Raw genomic sequence first — 24,030 nt, forward strand, 5'->3', positions numbered from 1 at the left:
GATCCCTTCTTTTGCCAAACTTACCCTTAACTATGAAGCAAGTTGAAATTCAGCTGCAGTAAACAGGAGGCCTCTAAACACATAAAATGTATTTGGAACATTCTTCGCCTCCACGTTCAGGATCTGTTGAACCTTGAATACAGTGGTGAATACAATTCCCTTGCAGGGCTCTGCACTACCGCTGAGTTTATTTTACTTGAGGTGGGGTAGGGAGAGGCTCAGGGTCGGTTATATTCAAGGGATAATAGCTTATCATTTGACTGTACATGAATGCAGCATGTTCTGAACTCTTGGAAAGCTTACCAGCTCCTTTGTGTGCATTGCTACCTAGAGTAGCAAATTAATCAGCTTAGGATGCAATCCTATCCATATTTAAACAGAAGAAATTCCTACAATTTCTTATAGGCCAGCTGAAGAATGCTGGGAGCTGTAGAACATTTTTCTATCTAAATCTGCATAATATTGCCCCTTGAGCAGATAATACTAACCGTTACCCTATTTGGACCAAGGTTGTCTAGCTACTGTTCTCCATGCCTGAAAACCTCTTGTTTGGACTGCTACAAATCTGCTATGTGCAGCTGCCTTTGAAAATGGTGCAGAACCTTTAACCACTCCAAAATATGGTGCCAAGATCATTAACAGGGCTTGACCAATACAATCATATTCAATCAACAAAAAACATTTCACTTTAACATGTTGTGTCAAGGGCTTTCGATGTTCACTCAGGCTGCAAAATGCCAGTAAACTACAGCTGTGCATACCCTCAACAAATGCATTATTTAGGCAATAAGATTCTGCCATTTATTTATTTATTACTTTTCTAGATCATCCCATTACCGAAGTCTGGAGATGGTTTAACAATACAAAATGTAAAGAAATTAAAACACGGCATCCTAAAATTCCACTAATAATAAAACCCCAATTAAAACAGTCAGGTCTTAAAACATTGGGAAAATAAAAAGTGGTTGACCAAGGGCAGCCCCATGTAGAGTGCATTATAACAGTCCAATCAGGAAGTTACCAGGGCATAGATCATGGCATTCTAAGAAGCAGTTACTCTGAGTTTGACCACTGTCTTGAAGGTGGCAGATTTGTAGATCTAAGTCCCAGTTTTGTCTTTTGGCTGAAAGAGAAATATGGAGTTGATGCAATTGATGCTACCATTCCACATTACAAGTACCCAACTGGCAAGGAGTTCCACCTACATAAATGATAGAGTTGGAAGCAATCTTGAAAGCCAGCCTTCCTGTGCTGAAGAACAGTATTGTGTCTTGTGAAAGTCAAGTTTTCATGGTTTGAGCAAAGCCCTACATTCAATAAATTCAATGGCACTTTGACAATCTAAACATAGAAAGCTGCTGCTGTAATGCCATACAAACTTGGGGAGAAATGACCAGAAATCAGCTCTCTAAACTGGTGTACAATAATAGCTTGGCAACATCATTTGCACTCCTTGTTATAACTAAGTGGATGAAGGGCGACAATTCTACAGAAAAGAGTCCATGTGGAAGCAACTGCAGACTGAACCCAAAAATGTGGAATCATGATATGGGAACATTTTGTCTGCAGAGTTTGCACTGTATTTTTTAAAAAACCAAAGAAATAATAAAATAAATAAAATAAAATAAAATAAAATAAAATAAAATAAAATAAAATAAAATGCTTGATTCCTGTGCCTGCATGCAGAAATTCACAATAATAACAACACATATGCAGCAAGTGCATCTCTTTCAAGTGTTCTTCACAAAGTCCCTGGAAAATTCAGACTACAGAGTTCTGCTCTGTTAAGCAGCCTTATAAGAAACAGAAGGTATTTTGTAGCTAGTCAAGAAATAACAAACAATTTTATCGAGGCTAGTAAGGGGCCTCCATTTCTGTTTAGAGTGCAAAATGGGAAGCTATAACCTGCCTCTTTTCAGAAGCTCTTTATAGTGGAGGCCACAGTACTGTGCCCAGTTACAAACCGCATCAACGTCATTCACAAATTTCTTTTCCTTTGAAGTAGTAATCAGCCCCTGGATGTGCAAGATAAGATCATGCAGTTAATCCAAAACCTAAGAAAAAATAAAAAAAACCAGAATGAGCAGCCACACAGTTTCCACTCAAGGAAAGGCTGCATGCCTTATGCACTGATTGTTTTATGACTTTGCGTCATGTCTATATGGCAATTCTTTTGCTGGAAGGAGGAAGGAATATATTTTGTCCCTGAGACAAATTAAATCAATATATAACCACTTCATAGCTCTACATAATCTTTCATTTTTGCTGTTTGCCTCATTGGGGTTTTCAGTCAATGGTAACTCCATAAACTGGTCCAGCCGATGGCAGGAACAGACATTCATGCTCACTGTGCAAAGGTCGAACTGGGATTCAGAGGTAGGGAGACAGTATGGTGAGGCTTACAGGTGCCCCCCATCTCCCAACCTAACAGTCGACAGGTGTGCATGTGACAGCTTTTACTGTCTCTGAACAGGTGATTAATTAGGATTAGAGCAAGTACTTTTCTTTCAGTCCTTGCTAAGCCTAACCTCAGGAGCCATTGTTTCAAACTGCTCAGATCCCTTAAGATCCTGTACTCAGAGGAGCAGAATAAGAGCCAGAGAATTCATATCTCCTGGAAGTTCCAACTGAAAAAAGATTCCCAAATTTTGCCATCCATTCTCAGGTGGAAAAATGGGGATTCAGTAGCTGGGAGAGGGGCAATTCAGAGGCTGTGTTGAGTTGTCCCTTGCTGATGGGGACCCACTCTCAGTGGTTATCAGAAGTTAGCTGCCATTTGTTCCCCAAATATAGCATCATCTATAGGAGAGGCATTGGGAATGGCAGCTCCAACTGGCAGGAGAATTCTGCAGAACACTGTGTTTAGGGCCTCATGGGGGCGCATAGATAGCACAAAGAAAAATGCAATAGTGTCATTTTTTCTCCAGAGTTCTCCAAACCTATAACTGCACACATGGTAGGAGGTGGTGATTGTAAACAGTAAAATGAAACTCAGACAAACAACTTTCCCATCACATGAAACTCATAAATCTGTATTTGCAGTCAAGTCAGACCATTTTGAAGCATCAGTGGAAAAGACACATAATCAATGACAGGCATCTGTAAAAGATTGATACCTGCAGGGTGGAAACCAGGCCCATAGGCAGAAACCTCTGCACGTTATCCTTTCTGCTGCAGAGCTTTCCTATATACTTGAAGATAAGCTTCAGCCATCAGTTCCCCCAAAAACACCAGAAGAAAGGAACTCAACTAAGGTAGACCCAGCTTCTACCTTAAGAAAATGTGTTAATTCAAACAAGGAATCATTTGAGAGGTAGAAGCACCTTAATGACCATCAGGAAAGGTGTCCATGAATGCATTAGTGCCCATTTACACCACAGTGCCTATATTGGTCTTGCCAAGTGTTTCTGACCTGCTTTGGCAAGGTGGTACCAAGACTACAAATGATACCCCATGCTTGTAAAATTACTCTGACTGACAGAGGCACTTAATGACTTCTAATAGATGTATAGGATATTGTAGTAAGAACCATGCAATGGAATAGACTGCCAAGGTACGGTCCTTGTACAATCCTTCAAACACTCCCTATACTGGGCTTATCTGGCTGGTTGGTACCCAAGCTTACATGGTACCTGTTCCAAGAACTCAACCACACTTCATGCTGTCCACACCAGGAACAATGAAGTCCTCTCCACTGCTGCCACTTCTCTTAGGTTACTTTCAGTGGTCATAGACTCTTTATATTGTAGAGCCTCCAACCCGCCCCCTCCCCCATGTGATGAGGAGGAACCAGCTAATGAAGACCCTTTTGGCTCAAACATCTTCTTGTTCAGTGCTTGCAAGTCTTTAATGGTTTAACTTTTTATTGTTTTCATTTTCATTGAAAATTAAGGGATAAAATTGAGTAATGGAGTGTCTGTGGGTAGTCATGGCCCATTAAGAAAGGGTTTTTTTCTTTATGCGTTGTTATGAAGTTTGAATAATTGTCTTGGTGGACACTGAATGCTTACTATGTGTTTAATTATGAAGACACCATCCATCATTTTTTGTGAAAGCTATTTTGCAGCAAAGTGATTTTATTGCTGCTATAAGTATGTTGGCAAGTTTGTAAAAGTTTCATTTCAATTATATATATTTTTGTACATCCAGTGTACCTAACAAATTGCAATGTGTACTAATGACTGTTCAAGTAATTATTTTTTTCATGTTGCATTGGAGACGGTAGTGTTGCATGAAAAATGTCTCTCCCACCCTGCCAACAGTACCTCTTTGGAAAGTAAGGTCTCTAATTTGTCATTTCTCCCTATGTTTACCAATTCCTGGAGCATATTGAACAATGCAAACTGTATTTCAATAGCTGGTATGCTTAGAAATTGGTTCTCACTACTTTGCAAAATCCTAAAAGTATTAGCAATTTATGTTATGTGACAATGAAAAAAAGGACTAAACCGAAATCTCTAAAATATCCAATGATAAATTGCACTTTCTGTGCAGCACTGGATCCAGGTTAGATAAGATGCGCCCATGGAGCCCTCTCACTGAGCCCGCCCACCTCCTTGAGTTACCAGGATCACAAGTGCCAATTGGTTTGCCTTCTCCCTGTGGGCCCAATCAGCATCACCAGTCAGAAAGAGGAGGCAAGGCAGGTGGGGCCTGCTCCTGCCACTACTCGCTCAGTTGGAGAGGGCAGTTGAGCAGGTAGTCACAGCCAAGGGGGAGAGAAGGAGCAGGGCCAGGGATCAGTAGTGTGGTGGCCCTGCTGGACTGTGAGCCTTCGTAGAGGTCCGATGCTGCCCATCAAGATTCAGACCAGCAAAGGAAACTTATGTGGCTGTTAAGGTTATGAAAATTCATTCAGACTATTCCAGTGCAACACACTGAAATAGTGGGGTTCCAAATTGTCTGTGCAAGCCCTACATATACATCTGTCTAGATGCTTAGCTAGTGGCAGAGTAAAGCCAGGACTTGCAGGGACCTGGTGCCAGCCATTTTTCTTAGCAGGGACACTGATGCCATCTGCCACCTAGGGATGCCTAGGGATGTATGAGGGTAGAAAATCATGGGTGGAAAATCTGACACATTCTTCTGTTCCCGCTTGCTGGACTCCAGTCCACTTTGCAGGGCCCAGAGTCCAAGTTCTTGATGAGCGCATTCGGGGCTCACAGGGCGCTCACCAGGAAGCAAGCCGGTGGCAGCCACTACCATTGCCTGCAATGATCAGGGAAGAAGGTTCACTCTGGGGAATGCCATGCAGTGCATCCACTCGCAGTAGCCTAGCCAAGCCCTGGTTGTACAACTGGCAACATTCTTCCAGCTCAGCAGCAGCAGCTCAAAAGACCAGCTGCAGCTGGTACAGAAGAGGGAAGCTGCTTGTACAGTGGTTGGAGGGAACTGCTTTTCTGTCAAGTCCTTGGTCATGGGCTACCCACCAGGAAAGCTGACCCCCAACTAGTAGCAGCACCCATTCGCACACCAAAGCAGTCACTCAAATGGCAGCCACTCGTTGCGCTAAAGAAGGCTTGTTGTGGGGGTGCCCACCAGGAAAGCATTCTCTTCCCCAGCAACCACCTCCGGAAGCTCACAAACAGAACATGGGGTCGATGCCTCTCTCCCACAATCCACTTCCAGCATCTAGAACTGGAAAATCCTCTGCTTCCGAACATGGAGATTTTTATTTAGTTCTGGCTATTAGTCATTTAATATTTCTCTCATATAGGAACAATGTGCCAATGAACTTTAGAATTAAAGGTGCAGGTTGGGCGGTGCTAGAAGAGAAGATTGCACTCCTATGCCTCCTTGTTGAAAATGAATCCCATGGAAATTTATGAAACTTGCTTGTCAGTACAGATGTCATGAGCACCAACTAAATCAGGCATGAGGAAAGCTCCAGGCTCACAGGTCCCATGTTCTGCACACCAGGTTCTTCCTGGGGCTCAGTCCCCTTCTCGGCAGAAGCAAGCATCCCGTATCTCCAATCAGCAGCTAAGAGGTGGGAATAGCACTAAAAATGAGCTCCTCTTTCTCAGCTTTCAGTAGAGGAGAAACTCTAGCGGCTGATTGGAGATTAGAAAGTGTGATGCTAGTGGACAGCTTTCAAACAAATTTAATTAGAAATAAATGCATAAATAAACAAGAGCGTTCCCCTGTTAAACAGAGGGATGAGGCCTGGGGAATAGCTGTTGACTGATTAAGCCTTGTTTGTTCCTGAATCTTGTCCTGTTTATTTCCGAGTGGACATGCAGAAACTGCCCTGCTTACATGTTGATTAAACATGCTTCTGGGACGTACTTCTTAGCAGACACACAGAGGTTTGGTATCTGAACACTCGTTGAAAGTGCTACTCTATTGTTCAGTCCTGTTTACATCTGAGCAGGCACACAGAAGGCTCATCTGTCTTCATCCTGACTTGGGTTAAAGCTGGTAATGATCATATTTGGTCTTACCTACTCCACCTTTGGCCACTCCCACTTCGTGTATAGCCCCACCCATAGATGGAATGCAACCCAGGAGAATTCTCAGATTGAAATTTGGACTGAAAATCTTCCCTGCCACTAGAATAACTGCTAGTACGCATCCAGTGAGCTCTCTTGCCAGTGAGGCTGGCCCCTTTCTCACCCCAAGATACAGTAGCTTATCTGTAATGCCTTCAAACCATTTGCAGGCTGTGCTTGAACCAGATGCTAACAAAAGGGTTCAAGGCTTTTGCAAATGGACAAATCAAGCCCCTGCAAAAGCTTGACCCCTGTCATGTTGAATATTAGCATATTGATGGATCCTTGAGTAAACGTGGCTAAGAACCTACCAGAACTCTTGTATGGTTAATTTGGATCCATTTCAAGTGATACACTCTCAAATTTAGATAGTGCAGTTGGGCACATAAGAACATCTTACCTTGCACGCTGGATTAAAATAATCTCTGAGAGGCTGGGATCATGGTTGTAGCCATAATTCACTCTTTATGAGGACCAAGTGCTAGTGTACATCAAAAATGTAGATCTGCACATCTTATTCAGAGACAGAGAATCTTGTTCTATGTTTCCTCTACCCTCCAGCCCCACCTTTAATCATTTCTTTTGGAGAAAACTAATTACAAGTATTTGCTCTGCAACTTCAGGCATCCCTGAATGTTCCTCAGTTTTGAGCAGTTGCCATTCTTGCTATTGATCTGAACATGTCACTTAGAACTTGAATTTTTACAAGGCTAGCATAATGGTGGACGGGTTTTATAAGTTGTGCAGGTTTCAGAGAACTACAATATCCAGCTTGGAAGGATGTTTTTATTTGTTTGTTTGATTGATATACCACCTTTTTGTTTTTTAAAAAACTTCAAGGTTTACATCTTCTCCTGCTGCTCTCCAACTTATCCCCACAACAAAGAACCCCAAGAGGTAGGTTGGGCTGAGAGTCTGTGATTGACCCAAACTCACCCATTTGGTTCCATGGCTGAGCAGGGACCCAGATCACCTAAGTCCCAGACCTGCACTCTTAACCACCATATTACACTGACTCTCTGCTGTTTTACTGCTGATGGTGCCTTGTTTTAGCTTGTCCTTATTTGCACTTATTGAAAGTCCAGTTAACAATTTTAAAAATTGTTTGTCTTCTGTTCTTTTCTTGTTTCAAAATTTGCAGTCTCATTGTGGAGGAAACTTTTGTCTTCACTGTGTATCTCATCCAGTTATTCTTTCTCTTTACACACCAATCTTTAGATGGTTTCTCAGCAGAGCAGAGTTATATCCTGCCGTGCTTGTGCAGTTACCTATGCATCTGTTTAACACGTATTTAGTTCCAACAGAATTACCAAGCACAAAGGAAGTGTAGCCACTGTCCTGACAGCCTGTGATTTACAATGGGTGCAAAGGAAAGCTGTGTGCTGAGTCTCATTTATGCATGTGAAACTGATGTGAACCACGGCCCATCGGAGACATGAATGTACTTGGATATCAGCAAATTCTGCCAAGTTGCATCCTTATCTGGGACCACTACATACTGCATGGGACCTGCTGTGGGTGACTTCAACAAATCTCCCCCATTGCAATAGGTTCATTCTTCTTTCAAATTCACTGTGTTCCATATAGCATAAGTTTTAGTTTAGGATATTAATAAATCAATCCTAATTTATCTTCAGAGCATAAATCGTTAAAGGGTTGAGGGATGAACTACAGACAGTATAGTTTTTGCATGATGCAAGTTTAAATGAATTGTTGTTGTGACTGTTTCTGCTAATTATCCAATTTCTTTAGTTATTTGCATACATGAGAATTGCTTAACATTTTCATCAAGCTTTGGCTTAAATAAATGACAGATCAAGTCAAAATGATGAAGTAAATTCACTCTTAGAAGTTTTTCAATCTCAAGTAATTTTTTAGCCAAGGCATAAAAGTAATTGTGTACTTTGCAAGAAATATATCACTTCTGTAAGGGTTTTTAGAATACTAAACTGATTCCACAATTCTCCTTTTACTTTTCTGTATTATATGTCTATCCCCCCATCACACCATCCGCATGCTCGGGTTGGGAGGATTTTAACTGGCGCTGTGAGTGATGCAGGTGGAAAAAATAAAAACAAACCACCTCCCAAGCCATGTGGCTCCAAACCAAAGCTGACCGCACCGCAGCTTCTTTTAATGAAGTAAAAAGCAGGTCCTACGTTGTTTTCATTTGTGGATTCTAAAGACCAAATTTCTATGCCAAATCAATGAGGTTCAGACAACATGACAGACCGACAATGATTTTAAAAATAACCCACAGTGGCTCATCATGATGTGCAAACTGAGCAATGATAGAGGAAAGAGGTAGAACTCAAAACAGAAGGGATATTTTAGGTAGCATCTCTGCCATGCATGTAATCTGTAGCTACCAGGTTCTGCATTAATAGGTGTTTTATGATAGATTGGCTTAATTAAAACTTATTATTGCAACTTGCTTTTACTGAGTTCCAGTGAAAGCTTACCAAACACAATAATTAAAAACCTGCAGGCTTGCTAGAGGGCTTAATTTAAGATGCATTGTATCTGTAGCAAAATAAGAAAATTGTGACAAGGTATACTTGGCTGGAAGTTAAAGTTAGCTAATAAACATCATCCTGAAGGTCTAAATTACTTTTTCCACCCTACATATTGTATTCATTAGAAAGTTCTAATAAGAATACAAATGACCTTATTCTCTTTTGTGGGTTTGCTATTTACAAATTGACATGTCCTTAAGAGACAGGGCCCTGTAAAGACATATACACTCACACACACACACAGAGGGGGGGGGTCATATTTACATATTTATTGGGGTGCTTCCTGATGTGGGGTTCATAGTACTACCAATCAGAAGGCATTGTGCAGTGATTTCATCTTTCTTTTTTCCCTGAGGGGTTTTCTGCAGTGACAAACAGTGAGAGGCTTATGAATGGTGTGCAGCCTCCATGTAAAATTCTGTGAATGAATCTCAAACCTCCTTCATGCAAAGCATCTACTCTTTCCACTGCCCTTTCCTGATCTCCAATGATCAGGAAACAAAGAAATGAATGCTTATACCAGTGGAAGTAATGGCTATATCATGCCATTACAGGCTCTAACTGTCCTCCTTTCATTCCAAAACCTGCAAAGTCTGTATGTCAAAAGCAAACAGAGAAATGGGGTGGTATTTCACAGGCTCTTTCATCACATCCAACTCCCTTAAAATTATTGCTGAATTCCAGCCTTTATGGTATGAAAATGTACCATAGAATTATATATGATTCTAGATAGAAATTAGATAGAAATTATATTCAGATATTGTAAAACTGTAACATGGAGATTTCTTCATGTTAAACAAACCAAACCAAAATATTATTACTATTACTATTTAGAGTCATTGCAAACTGATGGAGCAATACGGTCAATAGCATCTCACCACCCACACCCTGTCCAACTAAGCAGGCTTTCTTCTACTGTTAGTCACCCCTTGTATTTTACAGACATCACACATTTTTATAATCCCAAGAGTACAGATTAATGTCTTATATTGAGGATGCATTGCATTTGGGAAAAATGAGACAAATCGCCCTATATTTGGTCCTGCTGAAAGATTGTGAGTACCTTCATTCACATTTAAATCCCTTGACATAAAATTCCTTACTGCCTGTAGCCCTTAAGCTAAACAGGAGGAGTTAAAGATTAAATAGAAACCCAGCCTTTCTACTTCTTTTCTCTAATATCACATGCTTTAAGGTCACATAAAGTGAGTTTCTCCTGACTTTATATTATTTTAGTTAAAGCCTACCAGGATTTTATACAGGGAAGAAATAGGGGAGATTAATTGTAAGGGTGCAATCCTATACTGCTGAAAGGTTTTCAGTTCCGCAGAAGCCCTGCCATGCCAGTGGAATATCGCATATGCTCTGGAATGACAGATATATTGGCAGAAGTCCCTCAGAATGCCATAGGGATATACCAGAAAAAGAAATCCATATGCATGTGGACTGGAAGGGTGTTTAGCAAGGAATATCTGCAAACTCTGGCTGCAAGCAAACCACTCGCTATTTCCACCCCCACCCGCTGGCATCTTCTGACTAGCTTCTGCTCTAATTTCTACGGCTGAAGGGCTTTGGCCAGCAGCATCTTGAATCTCAAGCTAAATAATTCATTTGCCTAGAGAGAAAGGAGTAGCTTTAGGAAAGAACACTCTGTGAATCATCTCTCATTTCATATTGTCACAAACCAAAAGGTGGCCCTCATATTAATTACAGCATTTAGCATAGCATTTGAGTGTATGTAAATAAAAGTAATTACAATAATTACCATGACATTAGGGGAATGATGTTACTTTGTAATTATGCCTTTTTCAGAAGGAACTGTCCCAGTAATTTGTGCTTTAAATTGTCTTTGCCCCTATAATGTGGGGCCTATGTGTGCACAACCATTGTAGTTGGGGGGCTTCCAGATTTACTACAGAGAACTTCCCTAAAGCAAGCAGAGGGGAATAAACTTGCCAACCCTTTCACAAGTTCAAGCAGAATTATGTGCTGGTAGGTATGCAGAAGTTTATGAGGACTTCGGTGCTCTGGTTAAACCCAGCTGTGATTACAGGTTCTGTGCTGTACTTCCCGATCGACCCCAGGATTGGTACTCCTGTGAAAGCAAGAAGTAAAACCAAGTCAAATTAGGGATGACATAGCATTTTCCTCCAGCATTTTAAATCAAAGCAAGCCCCAGAAGATAGCAAAGAATGGTATAATTCACAAACGGCATCTTTTCTCACTCCTTATGCATTTCTGAATGTAGATGCATGCTTGGAAACAATGCTTGTAATTCAAATGGGGAACACTGTACATCTCACCATAGCAGGGAAGACTGTGTCCAGTGTGTCTAATCCACCTGTTGTCCATGAATTAACCGGTGAGGGTCCCTGTACTCTCAATATCCTATGGTTCTTAATTTATCTTTCAATGAAAAATTGGATGGCACAACCCTACCAATAGAGGACACCTTCAAATAGAGGGCTCTTGGTTCAGAAAGAGGACTACCCTAAAGTTCAGAAACTGTGTAAACCTTTGTCTTCTTGCACTGGTCCCACTCAAAACTGTTTCCTAACTACCTTTTTACTACATAGGAAGAGAAAGCTTAACACTTTTAAAAACATTCTGGAAAAAATAAAATGAATTGCACATTGCTTCTGGCTTAGGAGGCCTAAGGTCACAGGTGTTCTGAAGAGGTGTCAGCACTGGGTAATTACTGGATGAGGGCTATTCTTCACAGTGAAGCTCAATGCAGATGTTGGCTATACTGCTGCTTAACACATAGAAACAGAGCAAGTCAGAAGGGGCTTCCTGGACCATCTAGTCTGACCCCCAGCTGGCTCCACTCATGACATGTGTACCATGTGCATGTCCAGCCTATCCTTGAACAACCTGATCAATGGGGCTTCAACCACCTCCTGTGAAAGCCCATTCCATACCCTTGGGTTCCTAACTGTCAGGAAGTACTTCCTGGCATCCAAATTGAACCTTGGTTCCCTGAGCTTTGTTTCATTGGAACGCGTCCTGCCCTCTTCCGCAGGGTAAAACAGGTCTCTACCCACTTCCATCTGATACCCCCTCACACACTTATATGTCACCAGCAGATCCCCTTGGAGTCTCCTCTTCTTCGGGCTGAAAAGACCCAGTTCCCTCAGTCTCATGTCATATGGCTTTCCCTGCAATCCAGCCACCATCCTTGTGGACCTACACTGCACTGATTCTAACCTGGCTATATCCTTCCTGTAATGTAGAGCCCAGAACTGAACACAATACTCCAGTTGTGGGCACACCAGAGTTGTATAGTGCAGTAGTAATACCTCTCCCGATCTAGAAGCCACGCTTCTGGCCATACAACCAAGAATGACATTCACCCTCTTGACCACCGTGTCACATGTTTAGCCTGTAATCAACCAGTACCCCGAGATCCCTTTCATAAGTGCTGCTCTCTAGCCACTTATCCCCTATCCTGTTCTTATGACTTCCATTCCTATGCCCCAAGTGCAAGACCTTGCACTTATCCACATTGAACGCCATCCTGTTGTCCCCTGCCCACTTCCATAGTCTGTTCAGATCCTTCCAGATATGGCGTACCTGCTCCTCAGTGGCCACAGCCCCCATTGTAGTATCATCGGCGAATTTGATCAGCAGACTTGTCACCTCTTCTTCCAGGTCATTTAGGAAAAGATTGAACAGGATCAGTCCCAGGACAGAGACCTGGGGGACCCCACTCATCACTGGCCGCCATCCTGATGATTCCCCACTTTAGTGAGGTATCTTGCTGAGAAGAGATTTGATTTAAGGAAAGGGTAGGAACCTTTAAACTTGCTGGAGTCCTATCAGCTTGGAGTCATATCAGCTCCAGAGAAGATGGCCAATGGTCAAAAATGACAGAATCCAACAATATCTGAGGACCAGAAACTCCCTGGCTGTGCTCCAGGTCCTGCTCACCTTGGGGATACTGTTACACCTATCCTTACATAGCAACACTTCCACCTTGATAGCTTCTCGAGCCAACTTTGACTGGCATACTGAAGGGATGATTTAATTATACCTGGAGGTGAATCCCCACTGTATGTTTCACAAATACCAGGCATGTGCCTTGCTTTGGCATAGATCAGATATTTTTATTTATCTTTGTGAAAATATTAATTGCAATGGACTCTCTTTTCTTTTAAATCTACTACAGTGAACATTGCAGGGAATCCAAGATATAGCTCTCAGCAATTTAACTTTAATTAAAAATGCACATATTATGCAAAGTGTTATGAAGTGTTAGAATTGTATTATCCCCCAAATTAGTTGTGGGTGTTTAATTTCATTAAATGATTAAATTTTACCCATTATTGTAGAATTAAGGGATGTCTTCTTGGCTCATGTAAAACTCTTTTCTTCACTGAGATGACAAGACTGGATTATGGCCGAGTTTAAAGTGTGTGTTCCTGTGTGTGCTCATACAAGTGCATGCTAATGCATCTGTGCAAAAGCACCTCTGCTTTCAATGACTGATTTGCATTTGTGAACATCTCTATGCTGTTCTGAGCTCTTCTTCTTGGTGCTGGTTTCCTCCTTCTTCACAATCACACTCCTCAGCGTCATTTTCTCACATTGCTGTTCCATGCTATTGGCTATGAAGGCCCATGTGACCTTGTTGACAATGCCATGGTTCTATGGCCTGGTTCACACATTACACTATCTTAAAGTGTGGGCCATCATGAGAAAGGCAACATACTGATGTAGACTGCCCGATTCCTCTTTGAGTTGTATGCCGTGCCTTGAAATTCTGACTCGTGTCTCCCACAACAGGCAAATAAATAAATAAACAAATAAATCCATGGCTTGTTCTTGGGTTGTTCCTCTGGCTTAACAAGTGTGCAGGGGAAAGACAGGCCTCATATTCTGATTTAACACTGCACAATAGTCAAAAATAGTCAAAAAGTCCATGAGGGTTTTCTCCTAGCATGCTGCCTCATTCATGACAAACCATTTATTTTTAAGTGGGTTTTCATGATTTGTGAACTGACCCTGTATGTATTACAATGATTCATTAAGTAATGACTGTTACAAACAAAACAAGAGTTGAAAAAGAGAGAACATCTATTGTAGTTCTTTTATAGATAGGACGATATAGATATTGCAATTGGGGGAGGGGGCTATTTTGACTGAACTCCAGCAAATCCAATTGCACATTACTTCACCCTTCCTCCAAGGAACCGATGGGGCTCCCCCAACCTCATTTTACACTCTCAGCAATCCTGTGAGGAAGATTAGTCTCAGACGGAGCAACTGACCAAGTGCTATCCAAAAGAGCTTTGTGGCCAAGGGCATATTTGACTTGGCTTTTCAAAATTCTAGCCCAGCTCTCTAACAATTACGAAGAAATAAGGAATTAGCTCTGCTCCAGTAATCCCTCGCCTCCATGCCAACCAGGTGATTGTTAGGCTTCTATTGAGCACAGTCTAGCTCCGTATAGCCACCAATAAGCCCCAAGTCGTGGTTTCTAGGTAATATAAAGCAGGAGAGGGCAGCATGCAGCCTATGAGCTACATGAGTTTTCACTGGAGGAGAGTTGCCATTCCACCAGGTCCTCTGCCTCCATGACATGCCCCCACTGTTGCATTCCCACCGGATTCTCAGAGGTTCTTCAGAGAAACCCTAGTAGAATTGCAATCCCCACAGCCTGCCAAGCCTATTGACACATCTCTGAGCGCTGAAGAGGCTGCACCAGGAATGAATATGAATCAATGGGACTTACGTTACCAGTGACTAATCTATGCCCAGTTGATTCCAATAGGTTCTAAATAAACCTTCCTAAATAAGTCTTGCTATATACAATCCCTAGAGGGAATGGCTATTTTTGCTGTCACTACAGATATTATAAGACTGAATGATCTCCACTGGGGAATCTCATTTCTTCTGGCTTTGATTTAAATCCTTGTTGATCAGGTAAGATAATTCAGAACAAACTGTCACTTGTACATGATCTTGTGAAACACTTTGTGAGACAAATGTGTGGCCCTGCAGATTAGTTCCCCATTGTCTTTAGCTGGGAAATCTTAAGTATCAGTATCAATAAGAATCTGTTACCTAAACATGTGCATTTACATAAATTTGATGCTAAAGAAGCCTCATTATCTCACTGTGCATGGAAACAATGTATTCAACTTCTTCTGTATTCAGAAGAGAAGCAGTATTTGTCATGTTCCAACATCACCGTTCCCCTTCTTACCATAACTCATTTTATCAGGGAAGAGCTGTGACTTCAGGAGAACCAATTAGAGACTAATTGCTGTAAACACGGTCATACTTCACTGTGCAATGGTAATGGTGATTCAATACAAAATCGTTCTGCACCACCTTGGTCAATATTCTCTGGGGAGAAAAGTTTAGAGCTCCATCTTGTACCCAGTCAAGGACTTCTCACTGATTCTAATATTTAAAAAATTACGAGCCAAACCATGAATTCTTCCACACTAAGCATTATGGTAGCTAAGGACATGCACAAGAATTAGTTAAGCTTTAGTTCTGCAAATATTATTAACCCAATAGCAATTAGATTTTCAAAACTCCTCACAGAACTATTAATACTCATTAATTGACATGCCCAAGTCCAGCAGGCTTCTCTCTGCTCCTCAGGGTTCCAAAGGCTCTTGCAGGAACCGGTCAGAAAATCCCAGGCAAAAGCTGAGGGTTGCCCACTCTAAGGACCGGATTACAGACATCTGGACTTCTTGGTTTCTGTCAGGACTAGCTGAAAGCTGTCACTATTATGGTTTCTGGCACAGTCTTCCCAGCTATACCATCCTACTCAGATGGCTGTCCAGTTTTTTTTTTTTTTAATGTCATTCAATCCATCATCATAGGCCTTTGTTTCCATGCTCTGGCTGATCCTTGTTGCCCTCCTCTGAACCCTTTCCAGATTGTCTGCATCTTTCTTGAAATGTGGTGCCCAGAACTGGACACAGTACTCCAGATGAGGCCTAACCAGTGCTGAGTAAAGAGGAACTGGTACTTCATGTGAGAGGAACGAGTAAAGAGGAACTAGTACTTCATGTGAATTGGAACTGATACTTCTATTAATGTAGGCTTTTTACAGCCACATCACACTGTTGACTCATATTCAGCTTATGATCTAAAACAATTCAAGATCCTTCTCATTTGCAGTATTGTTGAGCTAACTATTCCCTATCCTGTGACTCTGCATTTCATTTTTTTTCCTGGGTGAATTTGATCCTATTCAATTTCATTCTGTAGTTTTGAAGTCAGTGTTTCAATCTGTTACGATCACCTTGAATCTTGTTTATGACTTCCAGAGTATTAGATATGGCACCAAATTTTGTGCCACCTGCAAATTTGCTAAGTGTTTTTTTTATTTATTTATTTATTTATTTATTTATTTATTTAAACCATTTTTATGCCACACCATCTGCAAAGAGCCTCGGGGCGGCTTACAACATCAATAAATAAACACGAATAAACAGCCATATAATCAGACTTTAAAAAACGGAAACATCTCGGCATGTACATAAAAACCCAATAAATACAATTCATAAAATAACTTTTAAATAAAAAGGTCTTGGCCTGGCGCCGAAAAACAAATAACGACGGTGCCAGGTGGACCTCTCTGGGGAGCGCATTCCATAGGTGGGTCGCCACCACAGAGAAGGCCCTCCTCCGAGTACTCACCCTCCTAATATCCTTCACGGAGAGCTCCCGGAGAAGGGCCTCTGCTGCCGATCTCAAGGGGCAGGAGGGCATACATGAATGCAAGCACTCCTTTAGATAACCAGGTCCCAAGCTGTTGAGCGCTTTATAGGTGATAACCAACACCTTGAATTGGGCCCGGACTTCAATGGGGAGCCAGTGAAGCTGACAGAGAACTGGGGTTATATGGGAACAATGCCCAGTCCCTGTCAGCAACCTGGCAGCTCTATTCTGCACCAATTGAAGTATCCGGACCGTCTTCAAGGGTAGCCCCATGTAGAGCGCGTTACAGAAGTCTAATCGGGAAGTTACCAGTGCATATGTCACTGTTGCCAGGCAATCGTTCTCCAGGTAGGGATGCAGCTGATGGATCAGCCGAAGCTGAAGGAAAGTGCTCCTCGCCACCGCCGTCACCTGAGCTTCTAATGACAGCTGAGGGTCGAGGAGCAATCCCAAGCTGTGAACCTTGTCCCTAAGAGGGAGTGCAACCCCATTCAGGACAAGGTCCAGGTCCCCCACCCTGAAGCCCGAACCACCTATCAACAGGACCTCCGTCTTGTCTGGATTGAGCTTCAGTTTATTGGCCCTCATCCAGCCCATTACCTCGGCAAGGCACCGGTTCAGTACAGCCACTGCCTCACCTGGATTGGTTGCCCACACCTCCTAATGACCTCTCCCAGTGGTTTCATGTAGATGTTGAATAGCAAGGGGGACAAAATGGACCCCTGCGGAACTCCATGGCATAACTGCCATGGTGCAGAGCCATAGTCCCCCAGCACCACCTTCTGGAATCGGCCATTGAGATAGGAGTGGAACCACCACAAAGCAGCACCTCCAACTCCCAATCCCGCTAGCCTATCCAGAAGGATACCATGGTCGATGGTATCAAAAGCCATTGAGAGGTCCAGGAAAACCAACAGGGACACACTCCCCCTGTCTCTCTCCCTGCACAGGTCATCATACAGGGTGACCAAGGCAGATTTAGTACCATACCCGGGTCTGAAGCCGGACTGAAATGGGTCCAGATAATCAGTTTCATCCAAGAGTGCTTGGAGTTGTCCCGCCACCACCCACTCTAACACCTTGCCCAAGAATGGGATGTTGGCCACCGGTCTATAATTGGCGGCCATCTCTGGATCCAAGGATGCCTTCTTTAGGACTGGCTGGACTACCGCCTCCTTTAAAGGGGCAGGTACCCAGCCGTCCCTTAGAGAGGCGTTGACAACCTCCAGGATCCAGGTCCCAGTCCCGTCCTTGGCTTTCTTGAGTAGCCAAGATGGGCAAGGGTCCAGTAAGCAGGTGGTAGGACATACTTGTCCAAGCACCTTGTCCACATCATCAGGCCGCAACAACTGAAATTCATCCAATTGTGAAGCAGACAGCAACATTGGCACCTCCCCCAAAGGTTCTGAGTCACTAGTGGAGTCCAGCTCGTGACAAATCTGAGCGATTTTCTCCTTGAAATGCTTGGCGAAGTTGTCACAGCGGTCCATCAAGGGTGGCACGGGATCTTTTTTTGGGTCTGGATGAACCAGCCCCTGTATCACCCGAAAGAGCTCTGCCGGACAGCATTGTGAGGAGGCAATGTAAGCGGAGTAGAATTTCTTCTTTGCCACCCTCACCACCACGGCATAGGCCCGATAATGGGCTCTTAAGTGTGTTCGGTCAGATTCATCCCGTGATTTCCTCCACCTACGCTCTAGACGTCTCCCAACCTGCATCATCACCCGTAGCTCGGGTATATACCAGGGGGATGAACAGGCTCTGCCAGGTGGAAGAGGACGCTTAGGAGCAATCATGTCAATAGCCCTGGTCATTTCCCCATTCCACAGTTCGACCAAGGCATCGACAGGACCACCAGCCTTATCAACCAGGAATTCCCCCAGGGCCTTCAGGAATCCATCCAGATCCACCCAGCTCTGGGGGTGGACCAACACAATCGGGTCCACAGACTTACAGAGGGAAAGGCCACTCTCAAGCTCAAACCTCATGAGGAAGTGATCCGACCATGACAGGGGTGTCAGACTCAAATTCCTCACCCTCAGATCCCCCTCTTCCTGTCCCGTCGAGAAACCAGGTCCAGAGTGTGTCCATGTTCATGGGTCAGGCCAGTGACATGCTAAGACAGTCCCATGGCCATCATGGAGGCCATGAAGTCCTGAGCCGCCCAGGTCAGAACAGTCTCAGTGTGGAGATTGAAGTCCCCCAGGACCAACATCCTGGGAGTCTCCAACACCAAGTCCGAGACAATCTCTGTCAGCTCAGGCAGGGAGTCTGTTGGGCAGAAGGGTTCACGGTACACCAACAGAATCCCCAGTTTGTCTCAGTCACCCAACACCAAGTAGAGGCAATCTAGACTCAACCTTGAGAGAACAGGAAGCCCCATGAGGGAAATAGAGGCTCGGTAAACCAAAGCAACACGCCCTCCCCTCCAGGCGTGATCCGTACTGGACCAGGTACCCGGGCGGGCACATTTGAGAGAACGAGACATGACCCTCCCCCACCTAGGTCTCCGTAATGCAGGCCAGGTCGGCCCCCTCATCCACAATCAAGTCATGGATGAGGGAAGATTTATTGTGGACCAACCTGGCATTAAGCAGCAGCACTGACAGGCCCAGGGGGCGGTTGACAGGACTACCTGGAACCCTCAGGCTGGGGTAATAACCAGAAGGAGGAACAGGTGCTAGCCATCTGTCCCTCCTTCTTCTACGCGGACACGTTAGACCCCCCAACGCCATAGCGTCCATTGCCCATGACCACTCCAATGGTGGCACCCATGCGCTCCCCAGGCAACCCCATACTCAAAGCCAGAGATGAATGCATTAAAACAACTAAAAACACATTAAAACACTTAAAAACACACCCACAATCCCCGCCGCCCACTTTGACCAATCTCACCCACTGGCCAACAAAAAAGACCCTGGCCAGCCCAGCCCCCACTCGGCCCCGAATGGCCCCAAACGGCGTCACCACCCTTAGGCTGATGCCCTTCGGCCGCCGGCCCCGGTCACTGCCAGCGAGTTAAAGGCTGTGCAGCCCCTCCCCCGCGCCCCATCCCGGACCAGCACGGCTCTCACCCACGCCGGAGGAGGGGGGCAGGAGCAGGGCCCACGGAGCACTTGGCGGCCAGATGGTGGGCCCACAGGCCGGCAGTGTCCCGGCTCCCAGTCCCGCAATGGCGCCGTCTGTCCCGCAGGGCAGCAGTGTCCTCATTGGGCGTCAGGGTGCCATTCAGCTGTGGCGGCGGCGTGTCTCCTCGGCAGCAGCAGGTCTTGTGGCGGCGGTGATGGGCCGTCCTTCCCTTCCATGCAGTTTCTCATCCAAATTATAAATACAAAATATCGAAGATATTGAATATTGAAGAATCACTGGGCCCAGGACTTAATGCTGGGGTGCCCCACTTATTACCTGTCCTGAGTTTAAGAAGATGCCATTGATAAGCACTCTGACTCTGCTTCTGCTGCCAACTGTGGATCCACCTGATAGCTGTTTGATCTAGCTCACTTTTAGCTAGTTTGCTAATCAGGTTATCATGGGGCAGCAAATGTTTTGCTGAAGCCAAGATAGATTATGTCCACAGCATTTCCACAGTGCACTGGGGAGGTTACCCAATCAAAGATGAAATCAAATTTGTCTGTCGATATTTGTTCCTGACAAATCCATGTTGGTTTCCAGTATGTTTGTTTTCAGACTGACTGCTTTATCATCTGATCCAGAATTTTCCCAGGGACTGATGTCAAACTGACTGGTCTTTCCAGGTGCCTTTTCCCCCTTTCTTGAAGATGAGGACAACATTAGCGCTAATCCAGTCATCTGGCACTTCCCCTGTTCTCCATGATTTCTCAAAGATAACAGACAGTCATTCTGAGAGCTATTCTGCCAGCTCCTTTATTACCCTAGGATGGAGTTTATTGGGCCCTGAAGATTTGAACACATTCAAATCCTAATTAGATGATCCTTGACCATTTACCTATCAATCTCAAACTGCCATCCTGCTCCTTCAGCGTGTACTTCCCTTCATCAGGAAGGTCATAACAACAGGAGAGATGGCTATTGGCTTTATGCCCTGTTCCTGGGAATCCCAGAAGCATTTAGTTGGCTACCCTAGGAAAGAGGATGCTGGACTACATGGCCCTGTGGTGTCCTTATACAGGAGCTCAAGGGCTCTAAAGTTCAGAGTCTCTGAAGATGCAATCCTGCTCAAACTTGAGTGCTCCAAAGCACCTAGAACTGGCAGGGGGGTTCCGTGATGGGTGCACTTACCTCAGGTGAATTCATAAAGCAACACATTTGTCCAGATGAGCTCAGGCACAAATTCTCCTTTAATATGAAATCTTGTTCCAAGTAAACAAGTTTTTCTACATGTGCAATATGAACATCTTCGGAGCTCTAATTCCAAATCACATCGTGTAGTATGAGATCTTGTATCACTATGTCATGGTCCATTTCTTCTTTGGTTTTCACATGGCATCCCTGTGTAATAATGCCAGGTGATATATATTCACCATCACCAATCACTAGTATAAAGATGGACCCCATAGCATTGGTCTCCTCACAGAGCCAGAACTATGGCAGCAGTGACAAGGGAAGCTGCTTAAGAAAACTGCTTGTGGTAAGTTTTGGAGAGTTCTGGGTAGTAGGACAGCTGAACTGGGTAGGGGAGAATCTGTGCACTACATTACCTCATATATGCTGTGAAATTCACTATCAGTTCTGAACTTAATACAAAATTAATGCTGCATCCATACAGGCTTACTAAAAGGTAAGCATAATGAATGGATGAGTTTTGATCGATGATCCAATTAATTATAAAATCCAGAGGCATCACTAGTTACTACTGGAATAAGAATCGTATAGCTAGTTACTACTGGAATAAGAGTCTTATAATAAGGCTATGAAACCTGTGGCTGTCCAGATGTTGTCATGATCATTGGCCATGTTAGCTGCTTGATGGGTGTTGCAGCCCAACAATATCAAGAAGGCCATAGGTTCTCCATTCCTGACACGTAGGAAGGAATATTGGAAGTTCTCTTCAACATTAGAATTTATCCAGTTATTGGGCTATGGAAATGATGCTTCAAGAGAATAAAGGAAGATAGGGCCATGAGAAGAACATGTGTTTCTTGGCTGAAAGTCATGCCTGACACAGCCACTGTTGGGTCCAGCTCTCTGCCTTTATCCAAGGCTACCACTTTTGTGTGCTGATATTAACCAAATCTTGGAGTAGCTATTCCAGTTTAGGTGGTTGTGTCTGGATGAGTGCTCCATGCATGGCTTCACTGATGAAGTGCCACATATGAACTATTGCTCTCTCTTGCTAGAAATCAGACCAGCCAAATTCAACTGCTACAGCCTTTCACAACCTGATGTCTCCTAAACATGTTAGACAATTCTGACCACTCAGACATAGCATGGTCACTTGCCAAGATATTGGGGGATCATAAGAGCTTTTTCCAACATAGCTGGAGAGCACCAGAATGAGAAAGTCTGAATTATTGTTTGACAACAAATGTAAACATATGTACAATGTATTTTGAAAAATGTGGTATGTCTGTGGTACATTGATTAAGACTTATGACATGACAATGGGAAAGTGTGTTACAAAGCTATGCGTATTTCCTGATGAGGGACTGCTGGCATTACTAGTTAGAAGGCATCATGCAGTTATTCCAGTTTTTTTACCAGATTTTCTGTGGTAGTTGAAAAGGAAGAGGCAGTAGAAAAGCATGAAGGGTTATAAATGGACACTACCATCGTGTTAGACCCAGCTCTCTAAACCTGTATGGCTGAAGCTGGGCAATTACCTCGTAAAAGCCTTGTCTGGAAGCACCCCATAAGAAACAAGTATTGCCTCTGTGCATTCTTCTGCTACTTTTCTTCCCTCTCCTTCTTCTGTGTTTGATACTGCAATCTTGGCCTGTATAAATGAAAGCTTCCTATTACATCTGAAATGAGGAATTCCAGTTTAGGATCCCTGTGAACCAGGATCTTAAACCAGAATCAAACTAAGTTTCTGGATACCAAATCCACACCAGAAGTCTTTGTTTCAGAAGAAGCAGCTAACAGATTAAGAACAAAGTTCTGAAACTGGTAGCAAAGAGAAAAAGTGAGGGAAGAAGCAAATGGCTGGTGTCCCACTTGTTCCTGGCTTCCTAAAACATTGTTACATCCTTACCAGCTCATAGTAATCACCGTTTAGCTTGCAGGCCTATACACACTTACAGGAGACTAAGTCTCATTGAACTTATTTCTGAGCAGACATGCAAAGAATTGTAGGATCCTAAGGGCTACTAGTCAATGTAAGAGAAGCTGGTATCCAAGTCCAACCTAGGAAATGTGCTCCACGCTTGGGCTGAGGATCAAGCCACAGAGCACCTTCCCTCTGTCCTTGCCACCGGCACAGTGTCAGCTTTCCGTTTCAGCTTCAGCTCCAAGGTTTGTGGAAGGGGTTTGTGGCCATTCAGCAGGGAGGGAGGGGAAGCAGCGGGTATTCTGGGTGCACCTCAGCTTCTCTGCCTCACATGCCAAAGACTTAGTTGAAATCGGCCACTGAAGTCTTTTGCAAGGCAAGAGGAATGCAGAGGCAAGCTTTACGGCTGCACTCTTTCTACCCTCCATTGCATACCCATAATTGTATGAATTCAGGTAGTTTCTGGCAGTCCCATTGGATTGCACTACCCAACTAAGTGCAATTTGAAGACTTTGTTGCTTTGTGGTTCTGGCACTGGGATTCATAGATCTTCTCCTTGTGTACATTCTATATGTGAAAACCTTAATTTAAAAATATCTCTCCAATCTTTGGACTTTCTAAAAGAATGTCAGAAGCAACCATGGGGTCATTTAAATGTTCAATAAGCCCATTTTATTGTTCAACAGGACATGTTTTAACAATAAATGAGGAACAGTCCAAAATCAACTCAAAAGGTGGAAAGACAAATGAGAGCACCATAGATCCTCAAGCCCATGTAATAGTTAACATTTCTTAATACATGGAAAATATTCAGAATTTTGTAATAAACATTGCACACTTCCTCTATACAGCTGCAGGAGTGGAATAGAAATATAACAGGTCTTTCCTTCTTCCCATTCCTGCCTGCGCTGCAAGTTATTTTTCTTTTGTGTTTTGCAATAACATCAAAACTCATGTTGTTACATTGTTATGTGCCACCATCAAATTGTCTTCAACCAATGGCAACCCTATGAACGAATGCCATCCAAAAAGGCCTTTTCTGGACAGCTCTGCTCATCTTTTATAAATCCAAGGCTATGGCTTCCTTTATGGAGTCAATTCATCATATATTTGGTCTTCCTTTTCTTCTTCTCTCTTCAACTTTCCCTAG

This window comes from Varanus komodoensis, unplaced genomic scaffold (genome assembly GCF_004798865.1).
Source record: "Varanus komodoensis strain SLA01 unplaced genomic scaffold, ASM479886v1 scaffold2, whole genome shotgun sequence".
In the NCBI taxonomy this organism is placed as follows: Eukaryota; Metazoa; Chordata; class Lepidosauria; order Squamata; family Varanidae; genus Varanus; species Varanus komodoensis.